Raw genomic sequence first — 14,839 nt, forward strand, 5'->3', positions numbered from 1 at the left:
TGTTCTTACTTATATATAGTGACTTTTAGTCGTTTACAACTCACCTAAATTTTCGTCTTATTCTTATATAAAACTAAGAAAATTACTGCACTTTAATTCATCAGTATAATAAGTCACCAAAAAAAAAAAAAATCATCAGTATAATAAGCATGTGATGTGAATTTGAGTTATTAACATTAATATATTTGGTGCAACGGTTTGCGAGTTTGGCGTATTCTTTTATAACCATAATGTTAAAAAAAATAGTCAATATTTTTTTATTTAGTATTAATTAATTAATAAATATTAAATAATTTTTTTATTATTTTATTATTTTTTATTATTAAATATTACTATTTTTATAAGACTAAATAGTGTTATTTTATTAGTTTAATTTGTGTTTTTTTGTCGAACTTTAAAACTTCTTTTTAGTGGTCGAATATCTCAATTAAGTATAGAAAGCTGCATCTGGTTCTAAAAAATAATAAGACAAAATAAGATATTGATCGAGAACTAGATACAAAGAACAAAGATATAAAGATTAGTATTTTTATATTTTATTTAATAATAAATTAAAATAAATTATAAAAATATAATTTATTTTATTTTTTCATTCAAAAAATTTAGAAAAAATATAATAATAAAAAACATAATTATGAAAAATAAAAAAATACTGAAAAAATAAATAATAAATTGTATTTTTATTAGTATTTCTATATTTTTTTGTTATAATAGATACAAAATATACTAATTCAGTGTCTTTGCACACAATATTTATATTCATATCTCATTATTAAATACAATTTTGTATCTTAATTAATGTTCTTATTTCAGTGTCACATGCCAACAAACAAACACAGTGAAAAAAACACAAATTTATTAACTGTGTATCTTCAATAATTAACCTAACTAATTAGGTCATTATAAAAAAATCAATAACAAAAAAAATTCTCCTTAATTTTTTTATAAAATATAATCTCTTATTATATATTTTTTAAGTGAAATCAAAAAAATATATGAAAAAATATTAAATAATAAAAAATAATACTTTACAAAAAAATTGAGACCATCCATCTTCCCCTAACGCCGTAACTGATCCTACATTATTGTAAGGGTGCCGTCTCTAATAAATAAACAAGGTACTTTTTTGTGTGGGTCTATCAAGCATTGTTCTTCTCCAGCTATCATGGTACGAACCAATAATTTTATGTGTTTTAAAGCCAAACATAGTCACACATTTTAATTTAAATAACATTCTTTCAAGTAGGTTGCAAAATAAATACAGTAGTTAGGAGATTATTCTGGTCAAACTTTTAGTCAACAATTACTTGTTATTTATAATTTTTCAATTTCGGAATCACTCATCAATCAATGTACAGTAATATTCACGTTTCATTATTTTTGCACCATTAGTTTTTTCTTTATGACGCGTAACAATTTCCATCTTTAATTTGTAATGACATTATAACTTTCAAATTTGGAATAAATCTAAAGAAAATAAGTACCTAGCCTAGCTGTAATAATCACGTGTAATTGTACAGAAAAATATAAATATCCACGTTTTAGAAAAAAAAAGCACAAACTTCATGCCGTTAACATATTCACATAAACGATTTAATTACTGACGACTATATCACTATATATTAATAAAGTTAGTTAAACTTCTTTAGGGGTAGCACTTTGACTATTCCAATTAAATTCGTTGATGATAAAAAAAAAAAAGTGTCAATGTCATGAAATAAATGGAGTTTGCTGTATGTGTGTGTCTTTTATATGAACATGACTAAGCTTATTATTCAATGAGTGTTCCATTGGCCAAACTCTAAACCCATATGTGTATGTCTAATTATTAATAACCCAACTACACAGCAAAAAATAAAAGAAGCACGTGCAACTTTTATTAATTATTTATACTATGTATGTACTACTTATATTAGATTTGTTTAGCTGCCTAGTTTGAAATTTGACTCAAGCACACCTATTGTCCATCACAACTTCACTCGTCAAGATTATTTCAAGTAATTAAACCAACGCTGATTATTTTTGTATCAATTATTTTTTTTATATATTTTGCTAAAAATAGTTAGTCCCATAAATTATAAAAGAGTGGACTCAATGTATCACTTTACGTTTTGATAAATTGAGTTGAATAATGTACAAACTATATATTTTTTAGAATATATTAAAAATAGTATATATATTAATATAATATTTAAGTATATTTTATATTGATTTTATATTTATTTAGTTTGATATTATATTAATTCCGTTATTATGATTATATTTTATTTTTTATAGATAAACACTCTTCATTATACATTTTATGACAATAGCATTTGATATTTATGTTAAAGATATTATTATCAATTTTAATAAGGCATCAGAGTTATGATTTTTTTTTTAATTTTCAGTTTTTTTTTTTGGTTGCTTTAAACTCTTTTATGGGAGAATTTTTTGCTTTTTGTCCTAATTTTTAATTCTAACGTAAAAAGAGTCATGATAGAAGATTAGACGTCTATATAAAATGCAAATGAAAATGAAATAACAGAAATGAGTCTTGAGAACTGTAGGTCTTCCATGAATGAATTATTTTTCCACAAATTCGTATTGAGTTTTGATACTTTTTGACCAATATTATCGTTACACGTGGCACCCTAATAAGATGGGCCGATAGGGTGATCCATATAGTGAAGATTTTTATTTGAAATAGGATTTGTGAACTGGTGCAGATAAAGCATTAGTAGTATCCGGTCCAAAAAAAAAAAAGCATTAGTAGTATATCTGACGATGGGTATTTTGGGGTGGGGATTCTCTCTGTGTTTAGAAAATTATCTCTTGTCTCCGTTTTATTTCTGTTATGGATTTCTATTTTGAGATAGATACTCACGGATATGGATATTTATAGATATTAAATTAAAAAAAATGGGATAAGTACGATTTTGGTCCCTAAAATTTAGTGTTAGAATCGAAGTCGTCCCTCTTGTAATTTTGGATTTAGAATTGTTGTTAACGTTTTTTTCGTATTAAAATCGTTTTTTTTTTTATTTTTTTGGACAAAAATTCTCTCACCACTACCAACACAATTACCTCCTCTACCACCATCACCACCAACACCAACACCACCGCCACAACCTCCACAACAGCACCACCAACACCACCACCAGCACCACGACCACCACCAACACCACCACCAACGCCGCCGCCATCCCCCGCCTCCCCTTCCACCCACCCCACCCCGATGTCCCCTCCCCCTCCTCGCCTCCCCTTCCCCCCACCCCAAACAGAAACAGAAACAGAGAAACAAAAATTTAAGTAACAAATTAACAAATTTAAGTACAAAGCCAAATCAGAAATTCAAAGCACAAAGAAGAGATCTGGTTCGAAGAAATTCAAATCAACAGAGGAGCATGTATGAACGGCAGTGGTGAGCTCTGATTCAAAGAGATCCGAGATAGGAAAGAAGAGAAGGACGGGAGAGGGTCGCGGTTGATCTAGACAGGAGAGAGGCAGTGGCGGAATGATAAGACTGCGGCGGCGGGACGGTGGCTTCCCTTCTCCTTCATCGTCATCATCACCAGAGTTCTGAAGGAGGCGGCGGCGACGACGAGGTCACGGCGGCGACAACGGAGGCTCTCCGACGCCGTCCCCCTCCCCCTCTTCCCCTCCCCCTTCGTATACCCTTTTTTTCCCCATCCCCGCCAACGCGTTTTTACGCGTTTTTTTTTTAAATTTTATAAATTTTATTATTAAAATAGGAATATGGGTAGTTTAGGAATAAAACAAAAAATTTTATTGAAAAGGACGATTTTAATACGAAAAAAACGTTAAAGACGATTTTATATCGAAAATTAGATGAGGGACGGTTTCGATTCTGGCTGAAAACTTTAGGGACCAAAACCATACTTAATTCAATTAAAATATATTAAATTTAATTTAATTTATTAAACATATTTAATATTAATAAATCCAATTCAACATTATTTAACTAAATATCTAACATATAAACTAAAATAAAACAAAGTCAAAAAAATTTTCAATATAGCGACATAAGAAATCTTTGTCAACGATTATAATTCAGTGATAATATTCTTTTTCTGTAATGATATAAATTTAAATAATTAATTAGTATATATTTAGATATTATACACATTATTTTTAATTTAATTTGTTTTTAAATAAAATTAAAAAAAAGTTAAATATATATTTAAATAATTTCACTTTAGCAGAATTTAACGAATTTTTATAAGAGTGGCACCTCAATTTTCGCTCCCATTTCTGTTTATTCGTAGAGACAGATCTTCTGTCCTTGTAAAAATTTAATGGATCTCCAATTTTTTTTTCTGTCGCGAGTAATTTTTACAAATACCCGCAGTTCGGATTTTTTTGTCATTCATAAGTATATCTAACTTGGTCCTAATTTGTAGTGTGTTGGCTTTTCTTATTGTTGTTATTCCTTTTCTCTACTAATCTTTTCAAATAATTGAAAGGACATAATTGGTCCAGCAATGGGCATAGACTATATACAGTATATAACTATATATAACCAATTTGGATTGGTCGAGTGGTTAACTCACTCGTCCGCTTAAACAAGTGTCAAATGTTTAAAACTTTAAATTATGTCTTGTGCATAGAGTAATTTATTGGCCAATGACAGATTTTTAAATAGAGTTTAAATTTACGACGAATTAATCTTTAACCTGTTGAATTGGGGGATACCGTGAGAAACCTAACCAAAAAAAAACTATATATATAGAAGGATCATTCAATTGAATTTAAAAAACGTGGACAATAATGCTACAGGACCTAACGCATAAGGCCAAATATATACATACAAATCCCAAATCATTATCCTGTCAAAGATTTTTGGGCTCCACTTTATGTGCATAAATGCTTCATCTCTTGTTGTCCACCACTCCCCCCTGCCATTCATTATTAGTATCATTACCTATCACATGGATTATTTGTTATTTTCTCCGATTCTCATCCAGAAAAAAATGTAATCTACACAAGTATATGAACTACCAGATTATCACAATGCAAACTTTTTTTTGAAATATTTCACCGAAATAAAATGAATAGTGTCTAAAATTATATAAATATCTTAAATAGAAATAAATTATATGTATATCTATAATACTTTTACGAGTAATTCGATTTAACTCTTTATACATAAATCAAATTATGACAATCCGATTTAGCATGTTATTAGAAAATTAAAATAGACTAGCTAGTTCAATTTACTAGAGAGGTGACACGAAAATGTTTGATTCACACTAAATTGAAATAGGTGAGTTTGATTTATAGGGTTTTATAACTCTGAGAATAAATTGAATTAGTTTGATTCGAATTACTTAGATACCTAACTCAAATTAATTTGAAATTGCCTAATTCAATTTAGTTATGAGAATATCTTATAAATACAACCAAAATATTTGTTTTTGATCAGAGTAGTATTCACAATGATTAGTGATAATAGTTTCTTAATTCTTGTACACTACAAAGAGACGATTAAAAAAAATGTGAAAAGAATAAAATTTATTGATAAGATCGAATGAGTGTCTTTATCAAACTGTCCACAAATTTTGTTCAGCTATAAAATACCATAGTATAGAAACTGGGAGTCCATGGTTTCAAACGAGTGGAGAAATTATTTTATTGAATTCTGATTTCTGTTGTGCGAGATGGTGTGAAGTACGATTCTTTTGTAATAGTGAGCGATGAAAATTTGCAAGTTTTGTTTCACTATCGTCGTCAATTTTTTAAGGTGAGAACTCATGAATTGTTGGCCAAGCTTGAAGATGTATTCGCTAGTTCAGGAGGATTGCATTAAAACCTTCAATATAAAGCGATGCCAGAAGCCTCTAGTTCAATGCCTGTTGTAGCCTCTACATCAGTCAATGTAATTGCACCTGAAGCCATGTTGGTGGCATCTCCATCTTTCGCAGTTGATATAAACTCTGTAAATGATAGAAAATTTGTGATAATCGTTCTTTTGGTGAGCTTGTGATTGCAATAGCTAGTTCTCCTGAGATGATATCAGTTTCAACGCGGGCTGGAGAACCATATCCCATGGAAGATATACTGTAAGATGTTGATGTGGAACCCACCATGATAGATGAGGATAACAATAGTGATTTAGGGAGGAGTATTTCAGTTGGTCAGGGTGGACCATCGAGTTTTGAAACTCAGTGATATTCGCCACATTTTTCGACTTTAAACCCTAAACCCATGACATAGTAGGGTTTTTTAGACATAGAATCCAAATTTGAAAGCAGAAATGCACATGATAGATCAACTCCAATTGATTTTCAAGTTAGTCAACAGTTTCAGGGTAAAAAAGAAGTTGTTTTAAGTGTCAAGACTTATATCATTTGTTGTGGGGTTGAGTATAGAGTGTTTGGAGTCAAATCACATCAAGTACTATAAAAAGTGTACAAAATTTAAAAAAATTTGTAGTTGATTATTCAGATCACTCTTCGCTAGTGAAAAGATATTTGGGAGGTCAAAAGGTATAATTGACCTCATACATGTCTATCTACAGAAATTTATAGTGACCACAGAAAACTTGATTATCATGTCATATGTGCATTCATCTTTTTTATGGTCAAAGCTGATGTGAGTGTGTCAATTAAAGTACTGCAGAATACAATAGAGACAAATTATAGTATTAAACTGAGTTATAGAAAAATTTGGTTAGCTAAGTAAAAGACACTTGTACAGATTTGTGAAAATTATAAAGAGTCATACAATGAATTGCCAAGATGGTTCTAAGTGTTGCAGTTTTAGGTGTGCACTTGCGTTATAGGAGGTGCTTGTCCTTTATCTCTAAGGGCTACATCTTCCAGAATTCCAATTGCCCTAGAATTACTGAGGAAGAATTTGGGTGACAAGAATCTTTATCCATACTTATAACACCACTCCAAGAATTCCTTTTATGAGCCTGGATTCAGGATGATATCAAATTGGAGTAAATGCTGAACTTTGTTGGCCTAATAAAGGTGCCAAGGCTAACTAGTACTGAAAAATCAACGATCACTGCCTCTACCATCTTTTGATATCAAGAAATTTATATTAAGTGCTACACGAAGTCGATGTTATACTCCCTTAATATGTGGTAGCACTCTATTCACCTAATGCCACTCTATCACAATATAGTATATCAATGCAGTTATCGTTTTTCACAATATTGTATGTCGTAGATCTAGTATATCATGACGAACTCTCTACACAACCTCGACTGCGTCAAACCCAACAATTCTAAAAGTAGAAAAATGCCAAGAGATCCATGACTGAAGTAGCTACAATGGACTAGCCAATTTAACGACGTTCTTGTTGGCAACACAATACGACACATGCATCGATATATCCATAAAGTCATTCAGCCTAGCTACATAAGGCAGTCACCGAATGTAAAGAAGTATCCTAAAAGTAGAAAAATGCCAAGAGATCCATGACTGAAGTAGCTACAATGGACTAGCCAATTTAACGACGTTCTTGTTGGCAACACAATACGACACATGCATCGATATATCCATAAAGTCATTCAGCCTAGCTACATAAGGCAGTCACCGAATGTAAAGAAGTATCCTAGACTTGTTACCAAACAACTGAATTGATAAAGTATGTCCTCGCATATTTTCTCACAAACTCCTCGTCTACATTTGAAGGAGGCTCACTGAATGTCTTTTGCAATCACGTGCACTTCACAGTAAACTTGTCAATGTAGTTCATAGAAAGTAGCACACCGAGCAGCTCCTCGAAGCCTGTTAGGCACTCACTCACATAGTCACCATCAATTGAAAGGTTTAACTGGTACATCACATCCTGTAATATAGTAATACACTCTCCAAAAAGCATATAAAACATATGCATCTTAGACACTATCTTTCCACAAAATTGCTAACTAGTAGTTCATCTAGGCTAAACCAATGGTTGTTGAGTCTCGTAAGATGGTATAATTTAGCAGTATGCAAATATGGTATGATTCGATCGTCCAGAAGCATACCATATTGTCTTCTCATATTGTTAATACATCAGGTCAGCTACATAACAATAAAAAATGACTAAAAATTCATAATAAACTTTTCATATTCAACACATAACTATACTAAAAATCGTATGAAGTAAATTTGAACCCTTATACAAAAAAATCAACATTAAATCGACTTAGCTTGTTTCAATTTATATAGAAAAATATTTTTGGTGAATCAAATAAGAATGATTCAATTTATCCTTAAATTATATTATATTATAATTTAAAAGTGGCTCATTTGATTTACTAAAGACCTAAATTTGCCATATTTTTCTTTAATAAATCGAGCTATACTATTTTAATTTACTAGTTCTCATGTTAAATCGAATTGATGTGATTCAATTTTCTATGTAAATGTATAAATTGAGTTACACTAATTCAATTTATATAGATATATTTAGAATAAACATATAATCTATTTTTGTTTAGTATATTTATGTAATTTTAAATTACATTTATTTTATTCAAGTGAATTATCGTACCAAAATATTTTATAAATACCAAAATATTTATTTGATGAATGAGTTTTTGCATTTATAGTATTTTTATTAGGGGTGTCAAAAATTTTCAGGAGACGGGGATTCCCATGGAGACCGCTTCGAATGGGCCCTGATGGTGGGAAATTTTTTCTATGGGAATGGAGAGGGGAGCGAAATTCTCCCGAGACAGGCGCGGGGACCCGAGCGGAGATTCCCGCCCCATCCCCAATAATTCTCCGAATGTTTGAAATTTCTTAAATAACCTTACTTTATTTCTAACATAGGGGTTTTTTAGTAATTTCACTAATTAAAAAATCCTAACCCTATTATTCAGTCTTCCCTACTCACTGTGTTGTTTGCTGCGCCATCTACTCTCTATTCCCAGTCCCAACTCTCTTCCATCTCCACTTTGTTCAAACTCCAAAACTCCCACAGCACCATACGATGTTCTCTCGCACAGTTCCAACTCTCTCCAGTTTTCACTTGATGTTAAAGACTATATCTTATTGCTTTTTTTAGAATGGAAATTGTATTTTAAGATTTTATTTTAGGGACTATAATTTACTATGTTGTATTTGTGGACTTATAATCTTGGATAAGATATGTTTGTGTTTGTAATAGTATTTTCTAGTTTATTTTTTATTTTTTTGATATTTTTTATTATAATTTTCATATGAATGTTAAACATAAAGAAATAGGAAATGGGACCCCAAAAAAATACGAAAAACGTGAGAAATGGAGATGGGGACAATTATCCCCCTACAACGAAAATCGAGACGAAAATAGAGATTAATTCTAAAAACGGAGACGGGAAGCAGGGAGGCATCCCCTGCCTCTGCCCCATTCACATCCCTAATTTTTATATTCATTAAGGAAGGATATTGGTTCTTTGAGTAGGCTCAATTAACCGTATATATGTATAGCCTCTATAAACATTGAAGAGTTCATTAGCTGGCAATTCGACTTGGACCTAATTAATCAGCATCTAAATTAACTCTCTTGTCTCTAATCAAAAGCAGAAGAAACCAATATCCGCCAACATTCTAAAAATAACAATCTTCTCCATCTCGGTAAATACTCTCTTCGACAATAAAATGCACACTCTATCCTCCTAACCTTAAATTAACGTAGGTGATTTTTCTTCCCCGTTACACAATAATTGTTAATCACTCTCTACCAAAAGTTAATAATAAAACAAATAAAATAATAATAACTACCCCCCCCCCCCCCCTCTTTTCTTTCTAGTTTTGGGCCCAAATAATAACTTGATGACCACAAGTCTAAGTTGACCTCATGCGATGACAACAATGAGAAATGACTCAATAATCTTGTTCCTAAGCAAAACAATCATAACATTTATATAATGGATCAACTTTTTGTAAAGTGAAAAAATTAATAAAACAAAAAAAATAAAAGTTTAATTATTCTTAAATCAAACTAATAAACTCTCACCCAATAAAAATTACAAATTTAATAATAATTATTTTTTTATATATTTATTATTTCATCCTCTCCTTATTATAGAGGATTTTTTTTTCTTTACAATCTCGACAAATTACTACAAAACATGTTCCAGACTCCCAGTTACTCAGAATTGTATGCGTTATACATATATGGTCACAGATCAATAGATCATAATATTCAACAATTGGTTTCTGAATGGATCATACTAACTAAAATGAATAACTGAAATTCCTTAGCTTTTGACTAATTTTCTATTATTTCTCAAACGTTTTTTATTATACATACATATTTGGTTACCGGTCAAAATATTCAATACTGGTTTTTGAATGGATCATACCAACTACAATGAATAAGTGGATATTCCTAGATTAAAAAAAAAAAAAAAAAAAAACAACAACAACAAATTAGTTTATCTACATAATATTCTTAACAAGAGAAAAGTAAATCTATGTTCTCCATAAAAAAGTTCTTGTATTTGACTCCAAGCTGAGGCCTAGCTGAAGATCCAAACCTTTGACATGTCCCTGATGATGATTCGAACTAGCATGGGAGAAATTGAACATACAATAATTTTCTTGTTGATCATGAGAATTAGGAACATGCCACTTTGAAACATGAATAAGACCATCATCATCATCTTGATCATTATTATTAAAGCTAATCTGAGATTCAGAATTATTACTAACAAAGGAAGAAGGATTATATAACCAATAATTATCAATAATATTATTGATATTAGAGCTTGCTTGCTTTAGAAGGTAGTGGTTGATTGTGGTAGCGTTTGTTTTTTGAAGCTGCAACTTCTTCTTCTTCATTCTCTCTTTTTTGTGTGCATTTTGGTGTCCTCCTAATGCTTGCGAATTTGCGAATTCCTTGTAACAATATTGACACTCTAATTTTTTATTATTATTATTTTTCTCATCATGGTCTCCCTCTAATAATAATGAAGCTGAATTTGAAGAATTCACACTTTCATCTTCCATTACTACTTCTGAATGATCCTTTGGGTTTATTAGTTCAAACCCAAATAACTTGAGCCTCTTGTGTTTTGATGAATGCCCATTATTATCTTCAACACCATCATCCCATGTTGACGCATCATAGACATTATTCTTTTCCATATTATCTCTCTCTTTCTCTCTTTGTTGGTGAGGGAATAATGAAGTATGTAAGAGGAGGTTGTTATTTTTGGAAGGTGAATTGCAAGGATTTGTTTTTGGATTTCTCCTCCTTTTATAATAAGCTTGTAAACAAATACTGTTGCTTCTATTTGAGAAAACAATTGAGTGATGTTTTTATTTTAATATTTGAAAGTGGGTGTTAATTGAAGACTAATAAAGTATATAATATAAAACTTTGAGTGTAAAATAAAATTATATTAAAATATCAAGATAGTAAAGAAAGGCGTTGATATATAATGACTTGTGATAATATAAATGTTTAAGAAATTATTTTCTTTTTATAATATAATGCATGCAAAGCTACAAGGCAAACCCAAAAGGCTACTAACAATGGAATATTTAATCATTTAAAGAATAAAAATATCATTAAAATCAATTATTATATATTTGTGCATAACTATATATAATTTAATTATTTTTAATATATATTTTATATTTTAATGTATATTTTATTTTAATAATTAATTTTAATGATTGATTTCAATGATAACCTAATATAATTGTTTAAAGAAAAGTCAAGTAAAAAAATGCCGTCTTTCATGCAATGTTTGTAATAAAATATGGGTTATTTTGTGGCGGTTACAACTTAAACTTTTCAAATATAGAAGACTTGGTATGATACAGTACCACTTGGATTTTCTCCTTTATTAAAATATCAGATATATTCATGCCTAAGGCACGTTTATTATTGTTTATGAGGAATGCAACCAAGCATCTAGATGGAAAGGGGGCTGCTATTCTTAATATTATATAAGATAATTTATCAACCATCAAGCGTAATTAATTAAAAGTTTAAAACCATACCAAGATTATTTTATCTCTGACCACCAGCCACCAGTAATTTAATATTTTAATGGCTTCATATGTATTGTTCTCTACCTAAGATTGTCACATTAATTATTAGATAAATATGATCTCTTTCATAGAAACATCTTTTTGTAATACAAAATGCAGCTTCTTTGTAATTATATTATCCCTCTATGCATTATACATGTACCAAAAAGAAGGGAAAAAAAAAACTTTTTTCTTTTTTCTTCTCTGGAATTGGCAAAATGTAAATTCTTAGTCTTCCTTTATATTGACCATATTTAAAAAACTTTTTTTATTTATAAATATAAATTGGATAATTTATCTAAATATCACATTTTTTTGTTAAATTAAATATAACACTTCATAAATAATATAAATATGTATTAGCACTTTTTTTTTTGAAGCACGTGCATATACACACACACTATAAGTTCAATATAACTTCAAGGAGTATTTTTCTAACACAAAAATCAAAGAATAGGTGATAAAGAGAAGTGGGAAATGATATGATGTAAGCATATATACTAATACAGGTTTTGCATAGGATATTTATTCTTTTCATATCCTCTTAAAGAACGCAATACCTCCATCTTTTATACTTATAATTAAAACAAATTATTTAAGGTGATTAAAGTCATCAACTAACATTATACTACCAATAATCTGAATTTTGTGTTGGACGTTTGTCCTAGTTATTGGACCCCATCTTTTCTGCTTTTATGACAATTATTTCAGAAAACAATTATAAAGGTGGTTTTATTCCGCTATCTCTACTTAATATTATATCTTTTGTTGGTGGACTTCTTCCACCAAATAAGCCTCTCATGTTGATCAAGCCCCTCTACTTTTTCTTAATTAATTAATTAATTTGAAGTTTATTCAAATATATTCTCTTTTTGTGCTATAGGGATGAAATTTTCCAAGTTGGCTTGCTGTTATGATGTATTTTAAATTAGTGTGAATAAAATGATGCTATAAGGTAGGAGAGACTAATTGGGTGAATTGGCTGGTTTCAATTGTTTAGTAGTTAATTATTTTCATTTTACTTTATTGATAGTCAATAATTAATGGAGTGATTTTCCCACTCTTAAAATTGATGTCACTCTTCTTTTGTAGATTTTTAAAATTATTTTTCATTTTTATAATTTTTTTTATAATTTTTCTATTGAAGATAATTTGAAAGTGACTTGTAATAAAATGAGTGAAATGACAAAATCATTATTTTATATATACGTTAGTTTGAGAGCACCGGAATATGGAACCTCTACCACCAAGTCTTGTGGACAAATCCAAAATGGGTCACTGATATTTAATTAACCTAATAGAATGCCAAAACTGACTAAGAAAAAACTAAACAATATACATTATAGTATGTGAAAATGACGTTATATATAATATACCCAAAAAAATGATATCTGAACAACTATTTTAATTTTTTACATAGAAAAACAAGTAGTTGATCGTATTGAAATAGTTGGCAATTCATGTAAGTAACTTTCAGAAAAGGTTGTAATGGCTTTTTTTTCCCTAAAGAAAAAAGCCTTGCATAATGGTTGTCTAGCAACCATATTGGTTATCCAAGTCTTATTATATAATATAAGATCCGTAGAAAAATCATGTTCTTTCAGTGAAGGAACATATTGATTTGAAATGTCCATTTATACCAACTTATGCATGTTCAAAGGCACATGGGGATTGAAAAAAAAATAATGAGGTAAGTAAGATAATTATATTGTCATTAACAGGTTCGTAATTTAGGTGTCTACGTAACTACTAGCTATAGTTCAGGTTCAAAGTGTTTGGACCTAATATGTTATTAGATGACATCAGAAATTACTGTGAAAAGAAAGTAATGGAGCTTTTAAAATTGGCCTTGTAAATGGTAGGCAACGATTTTTACTTCCTTTCAACCCTTTGAAAATTATGATTTTACCAAAAATTACTTTGAAGAAGCAACAAGAAAACAAAATATATCATTGTCACAATTGTTTGAGTCCCAATTAAGCTTTGGAATGAGGCTAACTTGGTTTGCAAGCCTGAAAATAATAATAATATGCAACACCTCATTTAAAAAAAAATAAATAAATCAATGAAGCTTAGCAACCTTTACCTTCTCCATGACCTTTGAGGACATAATTTTTTATTAAGAATTAAATGTGGCTATGCAAATAAGATAAGTGCGAGAATTTGAGATTAAAAAAAATTGAAAAGATGTCAATTTCTTTCCTCCAATTGAAATGCAAAAGTACAGCATGAGGGAGCAAGAAATGTAAAGGAAACGCATTAAGAAAACGCCAGTGTTTAAGGGCTCCAACACAAGACAAATTACATAAAACACTAAGCAACTAGCACAATTATGTATGACAAATGCAGCTGAATGGAAACCACATGATGGACAACCAAAAGCTTAACCCTTTTTTAGGTGAAACATCACTTTTTCTTTGATGGATGCCATTTGATCAATAGAGTGAACTAAAGTACCAATGTTTGATCTGACTTAGCTAAGCACAAGTTTAATGTTTATCCAGGTCTCATAAAGATGAGGAATAAAGATAGAAACAGAACGCTAGCCTTTTACTCTTTTAGTCCAATCTGAAGTATTTTTACTAAGGAAAGTTACACTTGGGAATTCCTGATAAAGATTCATCAATGTGAAGAGTTCCCCCCACAAAACACTGTGAAGTACTTGCCGCTGTTTCTCAAATCAGAATTGTTAAAGAACAATTAGGTGGGAAATTGAGATTGTTGGTTAGTCCAAGATATTGTTCTGTAACCATAACGAATCTAAGCAAAACCCTTCAATAGAAAGCATAACCACATCTAAAAGAGATCAAATAATAGATGTGCACTAGAGAAGCGTGTAAAGGAAGGGTAGCATCAATGTCAAGGACTCG

Source organism: Arachis hypogaea, chromosome 13 (genome assembly GCF_003086295.3).
Source record: "Arachis hypogaea cultivar Tifrunner chromosome 13, arahy.Tifrunner.gnm2.J5K5, whole genome shotgun sequence".
Lineage (NCBI taxonomy): Eukaryota > Viridiplantae > Streptophyta > Magnoliopsida > Fabales > Fabaceae > Arachis > Arachis hypogaea.